We start from the raw sequence: 16872 nt of genomic DNA on the forward strand, positions 1-16872 counted from the left end.
TTTAGATGGCAGTGATTCAGTTCACGGTGTAAAGCCCATGTTGTGTAGGTTGAGACCCATACAATTGTGTAACTAGTAAGGTTTTTTATGGATCAAGTAATTGGTAATATTTTCTATATACAAATATTTTATATATATGCGATTTGAATATTCAACTGTAAATGTGTAGACTCACTCAGAAATATTTATATATATTTTTTGAACCCCCCCCCCATATTCACCTTTCTATCAAGGACGAGGTCGGACGAGGTCAACCATACCTCTAGAGGTGCAAGTAGTTGGGTACCAGAAAGTCTGTCTTTTTGTTTACAGTAGTTCAATCTATTTTGATAAAATCTGAATTCTACTACTATATAATATATATGTTTCAAAAGCTGTGTGATTTCTAAAATGTTTTTAACCAATTGTTTGAGAGATAAACCGGTTTCATGATTTTAGCATTTTAGGGTTGTATCGGAAACAGAGCAGGTACGTCATAAGATATGATGTTTGAACTCTAGTTTCCTAATATACAATCAGGGTCTTAAGACCCAATTTTCATACACTGTTGGCATTTTATGCAGACAGGATAATATGTTATGTTTAGTAACAATTGTGCCATGATGTCTGGAGATACAATCATAGTATATGAACACATTTTCAGAGAAGGTTTTAAAATGATTATGCAACGAGGTTGCAAACCTTTTTATGTTTTAAACGCGAAAAATTTATAAAGGTTTTTAGGCTTTCTACAGGTTTCGGAGCAACCACTCTCATTCCCTAGCGCCGGTCTCGGCTCGAGTTTCGGGTGGACATCGGATCGTGACAAAGTCGGTATCAGAGAAATGGCTCTCGAACTCGAGAATTTAAAAACATTGCTAATACATGAAATGAAGTATGGGGTATGTGTCATGGGTACTCATATGAACTACTGCAGCACATAGGATTCGAGTCATGTCTTCTATACATATTTTTATGTTTCATAGGTTCTCAGCCTTCCCTTTTCGAACATAAGATTGCGATATACGTGTGCATCTGATCTAGACGACTCGATAACGATGCTTGAATTTCAAGCATTGAAATAATGTGAAGACAATCTCGAAGTCATTTGATAGTAGTACAAGGGATGATTAACGAGAAAAAAATAAACTCAGAGAAGTGGAGTAGTTGGAGAAATCTTACTGGTTATAGAGTTTATGGTCAGGAGGAAACATACAAAACCAAATGATTTAACTTGTTATGGTTATTCATTTAAATGATTATAAAGGCATAATTGTGCTCAAACTTGCATTGATGTATGTTGCAAGAATCACTATTGAAAAGCATATATAAATTATATATATATATATATGTAATACCCTGTAATTTGGGTATTTTAAAAATAAGCGGCGTGTCTAATTTTAAATGGTTAAAATGAGAAAAATAAGAAATTGAGCGGAAAAATAAAATAAAAGAGGACCCGAGTAGATCGACAAAATTTCAATAATAATATTCCATAAGAAAAATGGAATTGGGTTAAAGAGAAAAAATTGAGAAATTAGCTAAAAGTCCAATTTAGCCAAAAATTGGAAAATAAGTTTTCACTTCCTGAAAAATAGCACTTAAATAAATAATTTACGGGAATTAGTATTCATAAAAATAATATCGCTAAAATGGTTATTAATAATTATTAAAATAAAATTTGGACAAAAAAGTTGGAAAAAGTGCAATTTAGCTCAAATAGGAAATCGAGCGTTTTTGGGTAAAATTGACAAAATAGATTGACGGAAAATGGAATTGTTAGATATGAGATTAATATTATTTATTCGAAAATAAATAATACGGAATTTATCGGACCTAAAAGATTTAGCGTTCAAACGGACTAAATTGGATGAAAGAATAGTTAGGAACTAAAACTTTAGGAGGGCAACCTTTGATATGAGATTAAACTCAGCAACTCCAGTTGAAATAAGATCATCATCTTCTTTATTTTGGGGTTTTCATGCAAAAAACTTTAAATCATCATAACTCACTCGTTTCTTGACAGAATTGGACGATTCTTGCAGCCACGAAACTAGGAGGAGGAAAGCTACTGATATATCCCTGTTAATCAAGGTAAAATTCGCATCTCTGAGTTAGGGTTTAATGGCTATAATTTTGGTTTAATTGATTTTGATGATGATGATGTTCTTAAGGTTAGAAATGATGGTTTGATGATTAAATTGTGGGTTTAAGCTAAGTCTAATAGTTAATTGATGTGAGGGTTGAGAGTTGTGAAGTTTGTATGCTTGATGGTGTGATTAAAGGTGGCCGCAGGAGGCCCTAAATGGGTGGACAGCTGGACATGGCAGTCCAGAGTGCGAACCACCGTGCTGGACGCACGGTGGAACAAAACCGCCACGGTTCTGATGCAAAGCATCAGAACCAAGCTGACGTTCCCCCTATCAAATTAGGGGAGGGCAGTAGAGAAGAAAAGGCCGAAGGTCAGCCCTTTCCAAAAGCTAAATGCAATTGATTTCTATGTAAAATGTGGAGTTATGGAGTTAGAAATCAATAGTAACGCAAAACAGTTTTTGAAAGTAAACGTTGAGATAAGGTTGTGTTAAATGAAAGTTTGTAAGATATGAAGGTAATAGGGATGTTTTAATCGATTAGGCTGTAAAGGAATTAGGTTGTAAAGTATGTGTTCTAAGTTGAAAACGCTAAGCGTTGCGCAACTATTTTCGTGTTGAACGTGAAATACATTTGAAAATGGATAAATGGATTAAGGTCTTAATGAATTGTAATGGATGAATATGGAGTATATAGGACTGTTTTAAATGTTTAAAACGCTTAAGAAATTGAGTGCGTTTTAAGTTTAAAACGTAACGTGAAGTGCAAAATTGACGTAAAAAGGATTTTAAGTCATGTTAAACCTATAAGTTGGTTATGAATGATATAATCATTAAGAATATGTTTAATAAAGGTTTTAAAAGTGAAGTTTGTGTTACAAGTATTTAAAGCGAATATTGGTTTTAACTAAAACCGATATAGCTTATAAAAGCTAAAGTTGATATTTAAAGAGATATCAAACCTAAAGGATGAATTGAAACTAAAAGGTATTGACCTGAATATATGACTTAGGTCTAAGATTATTAGTTATATGTTTATTATATTTAAACGTATTTGGTTGTGTTGTGTAATAGACATCGACGAGTTACGAATTTGACGATTTGGGCTAAGGGGTTCGACAAGACAAGGAAATCGTAAAAGATTGGAATAGCAAGTTGTAAGTATATCTTACTCACTCGTATTATCGTACAAAAAATAATAATTGATATACTATATGATTATTATTTAAATGCATCGCATGAAATATATTGCATATGTGAATTATTTGGATTGAATTGTTGATTGGATTGTTTATATATGATTGAATTGCCTATATGCAAATTGGTTGTTCTTGATTGTATTGAATTGGTTGGATTGCATTGTTTTCCTACTTGATTATTATTTGCAAAACGTTAATTATATGGGATCCGATATAGTTATGTGAACACAAAGTCGAGTCGGTCTAGACGATAAATATAGATCGAAATAGACTAACTTACAAATCGTAAGACATAGGTTGAACTCGATGGATGTATCTCGGGACCTATGTCTAAAGAGTTGAACTCTTTGAAATTATCTCGGGACTCAACCTGTAATGTATAGATATAAGTGTGATATTAGTTTATAACTCGGTTGAATTTTCTTGGGGCCGTATCACTAGGTATAAGTTAAACCCGGTTGAGCTATCTCGGGACTTTACCTAAATGGATACGAGAAAGCAGTACTCTCGATAAGCCTAGGAATGAGCCTAGGTTAAGAAATGTCTAAAATTAAGATTAAGATTAAGATCGAATCAAATTGTTTGTATACGTGATTCGATTGAATTCACTCTGATTGTATCGATGTGATTGTATACATGAAAAATGGTTTTTAAACGCGATGCTTATTATGATAATATGTTATATATCTCACTCAGCTTATAGCTGACCCCGTTGATTTAAACATTTTTAGGTGCCTAGAACCAGGACTTGACCAGAAGTCCGCTTTTGCTCGGAAGTCGAATTTTTTCATGTATAGTCCTTACTTTTTGGTCCACTACAGTAGTGTTTGTCTGACTAGTCATAGTTTATTATGCAACACGTTGATATTATATTTAGTTTCCGTCTTGATGTATAGGTATATGGGCCATGATGTTTGTATTTTGACTACGGAGATAGATCCCCGTAGTATGACCCTAAATAGTAGTAGTGCGTATGCCGGATTAGTACGTACGAGATTCAAAAATGCAAACCCGAAGTAAATTGTATTATTTTGCTAGTGTATGTGTGTGTTAAATGCTTCCGTTTATAGTGTCATTATGTGATTTTTAAATGAATGTTTTGCAAAAGGTTTTAGTGAATTTTAGGCTTGCTACGGGTTTTGGAACTACCATTCCCATTCCCTAGCGCCGGTCCCGGCTCGAGATTTTGGGTCGTGATAGTATATATATATACATAAAATGATTTGTATTGGACATGCATCATATACATTGATATATCAAGAGAAAAGTGATTTGTAAAGGTAGCTTTTTGGGGATGAGAGATGTCATCGCCGTGGTGCACAATTATGCAGATGTTTAAAAAGTGAGTTTTAAACAAATTGTTTTGAAAGTGCGCGCAAATGATTGAACCATTTTGAACATATTTGTTTTTCTTGTAAGTAGACCTAGACCAGAACTCTATAATAAAAATAAATACTCAAGATCAAGTAGTAAGCGATTCTCGAAGGGGCAACAGAAGCATACAAGAGTGGAACTTGGAGAATACAGTTGTCACTTGGAATGTAGCTAAACAAACTACAACTTGTATCGGATACATATATATATCTGAGTTACAACGAGCTAAGGATAAAAATATCCTTAAACAAGATGTCTAGGGCATTATACCCTGAGACATTAGGAGTAAGAAAGGTGGAATAAAACCTACTGATCGAGCGTTGATTAAGACGTTAGAGATACGTAACTTCTCACTCGCAATTAGTACAACTTGAGTTTAAAAAGACTCAAGGTAAGTGGAAGATACATGATTCGTGGTGTAGTAGATGGATATAGTGTATTGAGGAAGTGAGTTTTAAATGATGTTTCAAAACTGACAGGTTGTAGTAAAGCTTGATAAGTTTGGATAAAACTGTTAGATTGGTTTGATTTTAAAATATGATATTCCTAAGACGGTTACCAAGATATTAATCGTAGCGATCGTCGAACAGAGAGGTAGACTATAGTTGTTTTGTAACGTAACGATGGGAAACTTGCGTGAATTTGGCAGTGAGCCAAAAGTGCAAGGGAGAAAGTATGAAGTATAGAGTTTAATTAACTAGGATTATCAATGTAAGCTCCATATATATGTAAATGAATTTGAAAACTGTTATGAAACAGTAGTTTCAAAGTGTGAAAATTTCTATAATCGGGCCTTGTGACTATGAAGTCTTGGCTAGCTGGTGACAGAATATACACGAAGAGTGCATATATTTTGAATGTCGGATCAGAAATGTGTAAAGTATGGCAGATTAAAAGTGGAAAATGTGAAATAGTCATTTTATTTTAATATGGAATGTTTTGGAAATGGAGCGAGAAATTGATAGTCAGTTAATTAAATGTACTAATGGCTAAAGAGTTAATTATGACTATTAGCTGCTAGCAAAGAGGCTATATGTATAAGGTTAAAAGATAACATGTAGCGATAGTCAGATCAAAGATGTAAGGTTTGAGAATGTTATGCATCAGAATGAATGAAAGATTTTGAGTAAGCCATAGTTTGAGATAAACAATATGATGAAAGAAGATATATCCGGATAAGAGCTCTGTGATAATGAAATAAAAGAGACTGTAGACCCATGAAGGGACACATCAGATAGTAAAGATATGTAAGAAGATAAAGAGGTGATATAGAAAGTAACGTCATATGAAATGATTTACGATGGAATAAGCGTACGAGTGTAAGGTAAATCGCTTATTAAATGGAAAGAGAAAACATAAGTTACAATTGGTGTGTATCGATATTAAAAATAATATGGAAATGTTTTATTGATGCGAGCAACAAGAAATTTGACTTTATGTAGCTAAGATATGAGTAAAATCACAAATGTAAACTCAATTGAGATTGAGATACGGTACATTGACAGTAAACATGTCAATGATAGACATAATTATAAGAGTGCAAATGAGTATTTCACGAAGGGGGATCGAGAATTATAATTGAAATACATCTCACACGTTTGTAAAACGTGAATAATGAAGAAATTAAACTAAGGCTTATCGTAAAGGTAGCATAAGTCAAATCTGATAAGTGGATTTGCAGAATGTAGTATGAGTACTACTAACACGGAGTGAGCAAACACTTCAACTGTTCTTTTGAGATATATAAGAACAAGGAGTCAAGCTACTTCTGGATTATTCCTGGAAGTGCTGTTAATGGACAATGAGTCTTTTTGACTACTAGAGAAAGGAGACGCACAATGTGTGCGATCAGTGTGATAAATTCTGAGAGAATGTCAGAATTAAGTAAAGATTTCCAAATGTAAGTAACAATTTGGAAAGACTAGAAATCGTAGATGATATATAGTTGATATGAGAAAGGTTCAAGAGGTTAACGAGTGGAAGTAACCAGTATGGTTAAAGAAATTAGTAATCTCTTGAGTTTCAAAGTATTTTGTGAATATTGCTTGCAAGATTTTTCAATAATCTTTGTATCGGCAATGGAATTCAATCAAGAAAGTGCAAAAGTTGAATAGATAAATCAACGTAAGATAAATTTTGGGGATTTAAAAGGAATGATTAACTATTGTGCAAGAACTAGCACTATTCATAAGATGTTGAAAGAGTCAAGTAGAGATATGTTAGATATAACATGATTGATATATAGAAAATGTTCCTTGATGGCTGAGAAAACACGAGGTAACTGCCAATGTGTGAATTGAAATTAACAATAGTTTTAGTCGCACTAAAAGACGGAAGACACTAGTAGTGTGAAGTGCGAACTATTTACGAGAATAAGAGATATTGTGATAGAAGTCGAGGGACACTACCTGGTAGGATATAATGTGTACATTACCTACGAACTAAAAGTCAATGGATGTTCATTTTTAGACAAGAAATGATGCTTGGTATGTAAGACCAAAAGATCATGATATAAGAATAATACTATATTGATTTCCTACAACCTAACTGTAAAGAGAACACTTAGTAAATTGTAAATCAGAGTAGCGCAGTGAAAGTGTGGAGGTTTGCAGAAAGTATATGCATACTACACTACTATGCTAGTGATCATTAAATAAGAAATTCATGTTGGCGCAGCGGGACGCGAGGGTCCAGATCGTATATTTCAATTTAAGATCGGAATTCAAACAATCCGAATTCAGAAATTGATCATATCAATAACAAATGGATCGTCGTATCATCTAGTAATTAAAGCACGCATCTAGAAATTGTATGAAGAATAGCTATGTCGATTCTCCAACGATTCTTGTATTCTTGATAGTACGGCGACCTCAAGCTCGTCCATACGAGTATGCATCCGATTGGATCCTAGCCTTGAAGTAATCCGCAAGAGTTCCTCTTGCCGAGCAACCCTAAGCTCAAACTCTCACCGCGATTACGTCTTTGCTCGGATGTATGAAAAACTTTCGCCAAGCTTTTCTGTGATTGATGACTACTTGAACTCTTTCAAATATGCTCTCTTAAGTGTGGTGTGTTTAGAATGAGCAAAGGCAACCTCTATTTATAGAATAGAGCTTTTCTTAAGAATGCAACACCTCACATGCTAGGTGTCACACACCAAGTAAAGGTGTTGCCACCATTCGACACCTCACATCCTAGGTGTCACACACCAAGCATAGGTGTTGCCACCATCTAACACATCACATGCTAAGTGTCACATATCAAGCATAGGCGTTGCCACCTTCTGACACATCGGATGCTAGGTGTCACACACAGAGACATACATGGCATCATCACATGATGTCATGACGTGACATTATCGTGACATCATCACATGACATCATTATGACATCATCGCATGACATCATCGTGACATCATCACATGACATCATCACGTTAACTTGAATAAAATACAATTAGGTGCCTACGAATTTAAAACTCTTACAAATCAGTCCCTAATTAATACTTGTTTTTTCATCTTAGATTAATTTCCGAGATATGCTAGTATCTATATAAAATCAATCTCTCGTAAACTCAATCGGTTGCACACCCTATTGAGTGTGACTAACTAGGTTCACATTTATATGGCAACGAGAGTCATAAGAAACGCCTTTCTTGTATTAAATAATTAAATCCCATTAAATAATAATTATCATAGATCGTGAGTGACGTCTAGCAACATATAACGACCCCCAAATAGATATGAATGTTTCGATGCATTCTTTATTAGCCAATGTTCATAATTACCGTACACTCAAAATTCCCTTCATCTATGATTTCGATCTCGACTAGTGTCACGGTTAAGTAAAAAACTGTTTGTCTTGATCATATGACCTCATCTCAGTTCTTATTCTTGATAAATATGACTTCCACTAGAAACAACTTTCTAAGTAAGTCATATACACCTGCACCGGTTTTATCATCCATCAAGAACAATTTGAGATAGCATAGAATCTTGTCTCCGTTCATCCAGAGTGATGAATTCTTTCTAGGTTAAACCCCTATCTCCATATATAACTAATTAGAGCCAACACATCCCCCGGTCCTAGCTCATGAAAGATCTAGGATGAAGGAGTATCAAACTCTAATCACCTATATACAAGATAGTGTCACCGCAAGTCAAAGGACATATGTACAATGATGAACTAGATGACATTAAATTGACTTTGATGAATTACCATGTATAAGTCATCTAGCGTCACGTGTTCGACTCACTCAACACTTTGAGTGTCCACATTTTTATTCTGATCCCCATCAAGTAGTATGAGACTCACTACTTCCTATAATTAGTAACTCTTTACTAATCAAGAGAATAAACAGAGGTAACGATCTTTCCGGGATAATGCGATGCCCTTATTCGCAGGACCCCATCGATCGTGAACGGTTATTTAGATCACTTGTATAATAGAATCTGTCACTCATATTCATAACACCTTAAGAATAGATTATATCACAATGTGATAAGGACAATACATAATAAATGAACACTTAGTTGATGAGACACTTATTTCAAATAAACATATATATATTTTTGCCATTGGGATTAGTTCTACAAATATACACGATCAAATGGCCCTAGGGCACATACTACTAACAATTCATGCCTTGAATTGTCAAGTATAAGACGTAAGGTCTTAAACCTTAGAAATCTATTGGCTCAACCAAGTATGAGACCAATATGAGGTGATTTACTCAAAGAGAGTATAACTTAGAGACGATCCAATGGAGTATGTGATGGATATTGATGCGCAAAGAAAAGTTTGCGATTTCAATATTATTGATGAAATACTGAAACAGGACGATAGATTGTGTGAACCGGACATGTATAGTCTGAGTATCAATATGAAGTGTTTTGTTACAGTACCACATATGGTACCATGATCAGTGTTTTAAAAACCGAACCGGTGGCCGAACCGGTGAAGCCACCGGTTTCCGGTTCAACCGGTTTAATGACCGGTTCAACCGGTTTAATAAATTTAAAAAAATTTGAAAAAAATTATGTTTGGCCGTTTTTTTATCGGTCCAATCCGGTTCAACATCCGGTTTTTTACCGGTTCATACCGGTCCAATCCGGTTCAACCAGGTCCAATCCGGTCCAACCAAAAGATCCGGTTTTTGCCTTTTCAGACCGGACCACTGACCGGTTCGCGGTTCAACCGGTCCAACCGGCCGGTCCGGTCCGGTTTTTAAAACACTGACCATGATATCATAGAAATGTACTGATAAAACGATATGAATAAAGATATGACAAGGATGATAGTAAAGTGTCTATAAACTTGTAAGTCAAACTGGAATGCCAATGAATATACGGATTTTGGCAATTAATGCCAAATCTCAAGTAGAAATGAGAAGAGATGTCGAAGGATTTGGTAGTCAAAATATTTAAGTACTATGAAAGTCTTGACTCGCTATAAGTGGTTGTGGATAGTATGATGATGATCATTCGTTCCATACTCCTAAAACTTTGCATATAACCCCAAGTTGATGAGAGTTCAAAAGATAAAGGTGAAGTCTACAAACGACTAATACTTGTAAGAAGTTTTAGATCAATGAATAGACAGTAGTATCGTTTGTTGCCCATAAGTAACAAACGACTTAAAAGAAGTAAACTAAGCAGTGAGATACACACCCTAAGTGTATGATAACTGTGGAATTGAAAAAGTATATACGATTCAGAGTATTGTTTAAATACTAAGTAATAATATATGAAGCATTAGGAAACTAAAGAAGTAGATCTTCTTTGTGTTAAAAAAGTGATAGAAAGGAAAGATGTTGAGGCATACGCGGATTTGATTGAGTAGTGTTAGGAGTCACACTACGTCAATAGATGAAAAGTATAGAGTCAAAGGTGAGAAGTAAGAAATATTACCATAAGATATATGGTACAAATTGGAAAAGAACATGAAACAATTGTTTTCAAGTCATGATGAATCGTGACATATATGAAAGTTGCATGAAGATGCAACTAACGAGCTGGCGTCGTAACAAGTATTTCGTTTATCGTACACGAATACTGTATGGATAGAGCATAGAACCAACCTCTAGTTGAAATAAGCTTATGCTACATAAGGCATACGGATCGAGGTATAACAAATGTTAAGGGTTAATAGAGTTATATGACTAAATTTTTAAATTCGATGACGAATTTTTATAAGGAGGGGAGAATGTAATACCATATATTTTTATAAGCCACATGTTAAGATTTTATTAGCCGGGAATATGTAAATTAAATTTTAGCATAAATTTAAGGGTTAATTACATATAAAATCACCACCTTTACACGAAATTGCAAAAATAACACGACTTTTAAAACGTGGCAATTCAGGGCACCACCTTTCATTTCTTTTCAAAAACAACATGGGCATATTTTTAGTGGCGTTTTTGCTGACGTGGCATGACACGTGGCAATCCCATTGGGTGTCCAAGTCAGCAAAATTTTATCTAAAAACGTGCTCATGTTATTTTTGAAAAGAAATGAAAGGTGATGCCCTGAATTGACACGTTTTAAAGGTCGTGTTATTTTTGAAAATTCGTGTAAATGTGGTGATTTTATATGTAATTAACCCTAAATTTAATTTATAAGTATCCCTAAAGGTACATCATAACAATATGAGTTTAAATTTTAAATCAGTAATTTAAATTTTAATAAAGGGATATGAACAGAACTAATAGAACAGAGAATACGACTGAGTTTCCTAGGTAAAAAATATATTGATAACTAATATATCAATATACATTTCTAAATGGAGAATTTAATGTTTTGGACAAAATCTCGAAATTAAAATATCGAAATTCGGAAGTCTCGATATTAAATTAAAGAAAATAAGCTAAGAAATATATTTTTATATATATAAAAAAATATATTAATATTTTTTTTAAAAAGAAAAAGAAATAGAGACGCGGTGATGAAGTCGTGAAAAAGAAACAAAAAAGGTTCGTTTTTGCCCCTAAAATTTTACTTGAATTAGTTTTCAGTTATTAACTAATTAAGTATTATTCGTTAATACAAATTAAAATAAAATAATTCTTAAGTCCCGAACAAATAATTTTGGTGTCAACATTCGCGAAATAATCTGACAAAACTACCGTCCAAAGTTTTTGAAATTTGGACATAGTAATTTTAGTCAAGCGGGACTGATTTGTACCTAATAAATCTTTCAGGATTTATTGAAAATAATATATAAGTCGGGTGTGAATAAAAATTATATTTCTATTAGTTTTATATTTTATTGGATTTTTGGGTAAAGATTTGCGGAATTTGAAATTAGTTTTAGTTTGGGCTATAGACGACTAATTAAAACCAGAGTTAATGTGCATGAGTGAACTAGTATTAAAGCATATTTTAGCCAATATGTATATATATATTCTCATTTGCAAAGAAAAGGCTAATCACCTCAAAAACTACCGACCTTTCATTTTGTTTTTCAATAACACCCTGACCTTGTAATTTCGTCAATTGCACCATATTTTGTATTTTTACGTTTCAATAACACCTTAATTTAGTAAAAATAAATGATTTTACTATTATATGGATTAAATTTTATAAAACAATCAAATTTAAGGGTCATTTTATACCTTTTTCAACTTGGCAGATTCACTGGTCTTCTTGATGGCCAGCAGATTCGCTGGTCTTCCATAGGGAAGACGATCTCGTCTTCTCCATGGAAGATGAGAGGGGAAGACTAGCAGATCTGGTCTTCCATGGAAAACGCGAAGCTCGTCTTCCATGGAAGACCGGTGTTCGAACGTGGAGACGGAGAGCGGCGGCAGGTCCGAAGGGAGGCACTGACTTTTTATTTAATTTATTTCTTTATATATTTTTTTGTTATAGAGAAGAGGGTTTGTACGTATAATTTAAAACATCATATGACATTTAGAGTTTTTCAGAAATATGAAGGATTTGTTTTGAATTTTATCCAAATGAAAAGAGTTCAATTTAATACTTTAGGGTGCTATTGAAACATAAAAACACGAAATAGGGTGCAATTGACGAAATTACAAGGTCAGGGTGTTATTGAAAAAAAATAAAAGGCCGTTAGTTTTTGAGGTGATTAGCCCAAAGAAAATGAGTACAATTACTCATTTTCATCATTTCAAAAGGAAATGTATAGCTCTTTATGGCTCCAGAGTGCGCAAACTATGGTTTTGAGAAATCCATCAGATTTCTTGATTCCGATTTCGATTTTTATAATCCGCACGTATTCGAGGTATTAACCGATAATTTTAATTCGGTTATTTATAAATTGGATTATAATTTAATTTATAACGTCGACCGTATCAAATCGATCGAATTCGAATCGGTTTAACGTTTTGATTGCGGAATTGGATGTTTGGATTGTGATTAAATGTTCAGAGAGGAATTTTAGTGTTTAAGCACGTCGGAATAGCCCGGGGAGTGCCCCGTGGCTGTGCGAAACGCACAGCTAAAGTGCTTTGCGAACGCACATCCTGGGCAGGGTTGTGCGAACGCATATCCTGGGCAGGGTTGTGCGAACGCACATCCTGTGCAGGTTTGTGCGAAACGAACATCAAGGTCTTAAGGAATCATGATTAGCTAGAAAGACTATTTTTTAATTAAACTCGTATTAAAACTTGATGGCCAAGTAAAATAGTGCTAAAAATAAATTTTGGTGCCCGAAAGTGTTAAAAAAAGGTTCCTTGGTTCCTATTAATTTGGATATGATCAATTTCAGCCTGTCAAACTTGCAAATTGGTCCAATTTTTATACTTAGATTATAATTTCTTTGGATTTTTATGGGCTATTTATGCCTAATTACGTTTTAATCTTCCAAGTTTGCAATTGTGCATAGATTATGCCTGCTTCGATTCCTGCAACCAAATATCTAGCTTGGCACCCGGACAAATTTCTTTGTATATCAACATTGGACGATTTAGTTCCTTATCACTTTTTACCTGTCCGAAAAATAAGTGTCTACAGTTTGCCCCCTTTTTAATGAGAATTGACGAAGTAGGTCAATTTTTGTTGAAGAAGAGACTTGCTGTTAGACAAGTGAAAAGGATACTGCCTGCCATTGGAGGTGCTCGCTCGCTTGGTTGTATATTAATGCCCTAGCCTGAGCATTACCCGTCCTGGTGCATGACTCTGTCTTCATGCACACTTGTTCTGGTCTACTCCTCATCTGGCCGGGAGTAGTTTTCTCAGCTGCCGTTGAACCCGGGCTACTTGAGCGCGTGCCCCGTGGAATGGATCTATAAACTCTCAAGCGTCTTGAGAGTGATCTGATGGCTCGGACCCTGGTAAATATCCTGTCCGAACCTTCTTAGGTTTGTAGATGGGACATCATCCCTTGGCCATCCCATGGGCCACCATATTGAATAGGTGCCTGGATTCCGTTAATTATTCCACAATTAACAGATGCTGGTGTCTTTCTACCATGATTTGGGGTCTTTTTGCCATTTTTGTTTTCTTTTTGCCGATCTTTGGTGTTTTTCTACTATATGCTGATTTTTTCTATCATGATTTGGCGTCTTTTTACCACTCATGGTGTTTTCGTGCCATGTTTTGGTCTCTCTACCGTATTTTTGCGTTTTTATGCTCTCCGTGGTGTTTTTATATCATGTTCCGGTGTCTCTCTACCGTATTTTAGCGTTTGTATGCCCTCTATGGTGTTTTTATACCATATTTCAATGTCTCTCTACTGTATCTTAGCGTTATTGTGCCATTTATGGAGCCTGCCTCCGTTGGTCGTTTGAATCACATCTTATGAGTAATTTTTTGATCCTCTGGGTTTATTCTGGTCTTTTGGGCTTGTCTCGAAGGCATTAGGGTTTGTTCTGATCCTCTGGAGCTTGTCTGAAGGATCTGGGGCTTGTTTTGATCCTTTGGGGCTTGCTTTAAAGACTAGGGCTTGTCTGATCCTCTAGGGCTTGCTTTGAAGACTCTAGGGCTTTTCGGAAAACTCTAGGCTAGTTTAACTACTCTGGGGCTTCTCTGAACGCTCTAGGACTTGATCTGATCCATTGGGGCATGATTTGAAGACTCTGGGGCTTGTCTGAAGGATCAAGGCTTGTTCTGAATACTCTAGACTATTCTGAAGGCTCTCGGACTTGTTCTAAAGGTTATGGGCTTGTCCTAATCCTCTGGGGTTTCTCTTTATTGTTTTCTGTCTGTTTTCAAGGTTGTTTGTATTTTTGTCTGTCTGGCGGAGGATTCTGTGTTCTATCTGTTAATCGGAGGATTTTATGTTCCGCATTCTCGCTCTACATCCTTAGAGGTGCTTTTCCGACATATCCTCAAAGGATGTACTTTTTTGTCTTTTAGTGACTTGTGCCTTTTTAAGAGAGTCATCCCCTCATTTCTCATTATTATTTCTTTCTCTTCTTATTCTTTCCTCTGGATTTGGAAGTTTTGCTTGGACCATGGCAACACCTTGGAACTTTGGGGAGCTATGGTCACGATCCAAAATTATATAGCCGAGACCGACGCTAGGGATGGAAGTGGTAGCTCTGAAACCCGTAACAAGCCTAAAACTATTAAAACTTTTTCGCAAATAAACAATAGCACAGTGACTAAACAGTTGGAAGCAAATATACAAACATATATACATATATACACTAGATAGTCGATACAAAACAAATAGGCATATTTGGGCATATAACTTTCGTACCACATACGTACTAGCCTAACGATATGATATACATACTAGTGTGTCTGGGTCATATCACGGGCAACTATCACCGTGAAACAAAATACAACTGATGTAGCCTCCAAAAAGATATACGCAAACAACAACAAGTATAAACTATAGTCACAGTACATTGCAGTGACAGGCCACGACTCTGTCAACTAGTGACTACTACTGCAGCTCTCCGAAAGTCAGGAACTATACATGCAACTACAGACTTTAGGACCCAAAAAGGTGGACTCTAGCCAAGTCCAGACTCTAATCACCTGAAATTGTTTAACAACAACGGGTCAGACTATGCTGAGTGAGATTACACATTACTAACGGTATTATAAAAATAACATCGCATTCAAACAAATATTTGTGCAAATATATAATATAAGCCAAGTATTTGATCCGATCGAAACCCTAATTTTATAAACGATTATAAACTAGATATTTCCTAGTATTTACAAGCGATAGTGATTTCTCAATTCCTGTTGGTAAAGTCTCGAGATAGTTCGACCGAGTTAAACCTATAACAAGTGGTACAGTCCCGGGATAGTTCCATTGAGCTAAACTAATACTAGTACTTATAACCAATGGATAGATATGTAAGTCCCGAGATAGGTTGACCGAGTTCAACCCACTAGACAGAGGACCCGATATAGTTCCACCGAGTTCAACCTTGTGTCTAACATAAAGGAGTTATTCTATTTCAATTTGCTAAGACTTACCCGACACTGGTGATCACATAGCCTATTGACACCCAATAGGTAGCTTATTCCCTCGGATCACACACCAGATTCTTATACTTTAAACCAATTAATAAAATGATATACTATACAATCAAGTCAAATAGTATGCGATGCAATCGATAATACCATATATAATATAGCAAATAGCTTTTACAAATAATACCCAAAAGTAAAATGCAACCCACATGGAATGTTATCCAATCTACTATGCTATCGATGCGATAATAAAACCTTTCTGATCAAATCCCGTTGATGGTAAGTTTCCTATAAGTCATTTACTGTAATATCCCGTAAATATTTTAATTTATTCTCGATGAAATTTCGGAAATTTTCGGGTTCTTTTCGGTAGTGGTTCGGGTTGTGGTTCAACCGAGAGGGTTGAACCACTCTCTTTAAAATCAGGTCTCAAAGAGACCTGATTTTGAAGAGAGTTTCGAACGAAACTCAAGGTCTCGTACGAGACCTTAGCAAATAAGGCATGGTCTCGTACGAGACCATGGTTCTCGAACAAGAATAGCGTGAAAATTACTGTTCTCGTTCGAGAACACCGCACCCTTGCGTGAGGGGCATTTCAGACCTTCGCACCTCCCATCCCTACCTATATTTACTTTTTAATTCAACCCTAATCTACTCTCCACGCTGCAAATAAACTCCAGCCTCCATTATCTTGTTATTTCACTGAGAAATCGCTGCTCAATTCCCTTCCAAAGTCCGGTGTTCGTCGGTAAGATTTTGTAATCCTTATTTCAGTTTTAGTTTAAAAGCAACCTTCAGTATATTGAATCGTTCTTGCTCGTTTTTGGACCGA

This window comes from Mercurialis annua, linkage group LG6 (genome assembly GCF_937616625.2).
Source record: "Mercurialis annua linkage group LG6, ddMerAnnu1.2, whole genome shotgun sequence".
Classification (NCBI taxonomy): Eukaryota; Viridiplantae; Streptophyta; class Magnoliopsida; order Malpighiales; family Euphorbiaceae; genus Mercurialis; species Mercurialis annua.